We start from the raw sequence: 4,517 nt of genomic DNA on the forward strand, positions 1-4,517 counted from the left end.
AAGGGCTTCAGGGAGGCCAGTGGTGCCTAAATCGACCGCTGGGTAGATGTCTTCACATTGTAATAAAACATACTCCATAGTTTCCCTAGCTTTACCGCAGCAAGCACATGCTTCTTCTTCCTTCTTATATCTCGCTTTATAGGTGCGTGTTCTAAGGCATCCCGATTTCGCTTCGAAAAGTAATGAGCTTCTCTTTGAGTTATCATAAATTGTTTCTTTCCTGATTTCATTTTTTCCTCTTAAGTAGTTACTCATGGCAGGCGTATTTTCCATTGCCGCCACCCATGACATTATTTCGGCCTCTCTGACTTTCCGCTTGACGTTCTTTGTTGCTGTGTTGCCCACCCTACAGGCCGCATACTTGCTGGTAAGCTTCCTAGTTTTTTTCCTCCACTGTGAATCAATGTTTTTCCTGTACAGATACCTGAACACTCTCCCAGCCCATTTACTTTCTTTCATATTCCTCAGCCGTTCTTAATACTCAATTTTACTGCGAGCTTTCCTCACTTCAAAGCTAGTCCAGCCCATATCACCCTGCACAGCTTCATTTGTAGTCTTCCCGTGAGCGCCCAATGCGAGGCGACCCACTAACCTTTGGTTGCCGTCGAGTCCTGATTGCACCCCTGATTTAAAGCAAATAACCACATTTCCAAAAGTAAGTCCTGGAGCCATTACACCTTTCCACATACTTCGGAGCACCTCCTACCTATTGTATCCCCATAGCGCTCTGTGCTTCATTATGGCTGCATTTCTCTTCCTCTTCACTGTTATTGTTTTTTCCTGTGTTTCTATATATCCATTGCCTTCGTTTATCCATATACCATATATTCTGTTACCCGAGGTATTTCCTGGCCCTGTATCGCCACTGTCTGTTCACTGTTTTCATTGAATACCATAACACCTGATTTTCTAACACTAAATTTCAAACCTATATTGTTGCCTCCCTGTTCACTGATATTAGCCAGACGTTGCAAATCGCTTTGCTTGTTAGCTAGCAACACAGTATTGTCCGCATATCCATGGTAAAACCACAAATGAGGCATTGCAAAGTGACATGGATTGGGCTTCTTTTCAAGTCAGAGAAGCGCTGGGCAAGATTAGTTTTGAACACGGTTTTGAAGAAATACTAAGGAAGATGGATGAAAAGAAATGACCGGCTCAAGTGCACAAAAACGTAGACACGGAATGGAGTAAGAGATAAAGAAAGTTGGCGATCAAGTACAGGGTAACTGAAAGTGTAAATAGACAACCAGGACTCGTAACAAAGGAAGTGCGAGAAACAGAGGTGGTAAATTGGATGCGAAGGATGAAAAAAAAATCAAGATTTACAAAAATTGCAATAAAGATATCAGGAGGCAATATCTGTAGTATAACGCAAAGTGCCTTGCTTTTTTTGGGCAGGCAGCTCGGGCCTCAAATACCGCAGAAAATATGCGCCACAAGATGAAGCATGCGTGTGCTGCAAAAAAAAAAAAAAAGAAGAAGCCTCGAAACGACTGCGCACATCGTAGTGGCATGCCAAGATATTCACCCAGCGAGACCCGTAGGGAGTGTCCACCTTCCAGAAGCACTCTGATTCAAAGGTGGAACGATTAACTTCGTCGGCAGTCGGCAAAAGTAAGAGACGAATGTAGTATTGGTGGAAAAACGGGCAGGTAGAAGGGATTGATAGAACCAGAGTCATTGTAAGCGTTGGTAATGGTATATATTACATTGATAGAGGTAGAGATTTTAAACACGAACGTTAAGATCGATACCAGATAGGCAAAAGGCTAGACAACGATAGATGTAATAAAACCTTATTAAATCAAGCAGGCTAGGTGACTATCATGCATAGCATCATCATAATGTATGCTATATACCGCCTCGCCAAGGCCACCCCAACCTATACCGCCATAACCGAGAAAGCGTGAAATTTCTCCAACAAACTGCGCACTTGTAAACCTCATAACTCCTTATTATACCTGCTGTGGCATAGTGAGCTCTCTCAAATGCGACCATTTCTGCTCGGATGGACAAACGTACTGCCGAGCTGTATCCGCCTCTGAACGCCGCGCGTGAGGGTAAATTTAGCTCCGATTGCGTCATGCGCGATGTGACAACGGCGCCACCTGCGCACCCGACATATGAATGATATCGAATAATTGGCTTTTTTCACCTCACACATAAATATTAAAAGCGTGTGAGTAGTACGGATGCAAAAAAATATAAGTGATGGTGATATTACATGTTTTCTTACATGCGCTTTTAAAAAAAGTAGAATGCCCACTTTGAAACGTTGCGAATTGCGTACTTACAACTGCTAGTAGGTACAGCGGGGCGTGGCACTTGCGGAGACGTCGCACGTTTGCGCGCACGCACGAGTAAGAACAGGGTGCGAGAGAGGAAATGTGGGGACTTTTGCTCCTTGAATATATGACTGCCTATAACTCTGCCTATACGGAGGAGTTTCTTAGCGCGTGTTGTATGCGTTTGTTCCTAGGCGTGCCGGTAGAAGTCGCGGGGCGCGGTAGCTAGTGCTGAATTTAGCGTCGTAAGTTGGCGGCGGGCCGTAATTATATTTATTCAATCATTCTTTTTACTAACTGAAATAACGTGTCATTATTTCGCATAATTGGCGGCGCCTCCAGGACACCAAAGCGGCAACGGGGACACCAAAGCTAGAACCCGGACTGGTCCGCGGGTTGGGGCTCGCCGAGGCCTGCGCGTGCCAGGGTTGTATAAGATCGGCTGTCCGCTATCGTGGACAGCCAATTTTTTATGCGAACACCCCCTGGCACGCTTCGGCCTCCGCGGCCCCAACCAACGGGCCCCCCTGCTTCCAGCTTTAATCCCCCCCCCCCTACTCTTTGGGTGCCCTGGAGATCCTGCGCCACCTGCTTTATTATATCAGGTGCTCTCTTGAGGCCTTCGTTTGCCGGTTACATGTGCCCTCCAGGAGCAGTGCTTGTAAAAAATCCAAGCTATCGTCTCGACATAACAAGCGGCCCGCGACTTATACAACACCAGTCAGAACATTGCACCTTCAGACACAGCGATCACCAAATGGGGCATCCGTGCCCACTGCCTCACCGCGCGGGCAACCAGCGGCGGACCGTAAACAAACTCGACCGCACTCCGCAATCCCAGCTTGTCTAGGGGACAAACGCATACAACATGCGTTAAGAAGCCTCCTCCGTAGTGCCTAGGCAGAGTCATATTAAGGCGTAAGCCTTTAGTGGCTCATGGGTGTCCATGTACAGTCCGTGGTGGACGCAGGAAAGCAGTGATCAATCACAGTCGGTGACAGCTGTGACAGCGCTTGATGGATGACCCTAGGTGAACAATGGGGGATCAATCGAAGTTGACAGATGGTCTTAGGTGAAAGTTGGGTGATGCATCAAAGTTGACAGGTGGTTCCGAGTGAACAATGGGTCATTAAAAATTAAAAAATAAGCAAGAAAATATCGAATAAAAAGAAATAAAGTAATTAAACAAAAAAATAAAAGAAAGTATAGCCGAGTCAGCCGGATGTCTCCGAAGAGCGCGCGCACTGCGCTTGCATCCCATGCTCGCGGCCACGGCGGCGTCCGTTCGCAGAACAGTTCAGACAGTAGCAACAGAGGCAGTCATAGATAGGCTTTCGCCTATCGCAGTTTAGGTCAGCAAAGTGCTCATAGATTTTTTCAAGCAGCAAAGGCCCCCAGATTTTCTCTCTCGCACCCGCTCTTACTCGCGCCTGCGCATAAATGTCGAGCGCCGCGAGAAAGGCCACGCGCCGCTGTACCTAATAGCAATTGTAAAAATGCAGCCGGGTCCAGGGTCGAGCCAGGTTTCTCCGTGCTCTCGCGCCGCGTACGTGGATTCACCGCGGCAGGCCGTCGTTTAGACCGCGGCGCACCACTGATCTCCACCACTGTATATTATAGTATAGAGATCAGCGGTGCGCACACATGAGAACGTGCATGAGCGTTGTGCGCACACAGATTAGCATTCGTGCTGAGCCGCTGCGTACAAGCACTGGTCTGAGCTGAAAGGGACAGTAAATGCTAGGCTAAAAATTAAAATACTTCCACTTCGCGACGACAAAAGTCGACAGTGTTCCAACGGCCTCGTATACTCTCGAAGCGCCACTCCTGCCACAACTCCGGCAGCGCTCCTCGGCACGCCAACGTATGGTGCAGCACCCTACAACGATGTTGTAAGACGTCTGGCGGCAGCTACGGGGCGCTGTTTCTGCTGCGCCACAGCAAGTGCATGCTGCGTCGCGCCAGCATGTCGCCACCGCGTTTATCCGCGTATTTTTAGGACACGATCCAACTAGCTGGAGCGCAACGCTAAATCTGCTATCGCTGTCGATAGAGACTTTTAGGTCCGGGGACGCAAACAAACCGGGCGTACAAAAGAACCCAAAGCGAGCACAAAAGAGCGCGGAGGGCCCACAATGGAGCTTGCGTCCTCCACCGCTTGGGCGCGGCTTGTGTCCCCTAATCTAAAACTCTCTAATGCATCGCCCTTAGGGCGAAGCTGCCATTTTC

This window comes from Dermacentor variabilis, chromosome 1, assembly GCF_050947875.1.
Source record: "Dermacentor variabilis isolate Ectoservices chromosome 1, ASM5094787v1, whole genome shotgun sequence".
Taxonomy (NCBI): Eukaryota; Metazoa; Arthropoda; class Arachnida; order Ixodida; family Ixodidae; genus Dermacentor; species Dermacentor variabilis.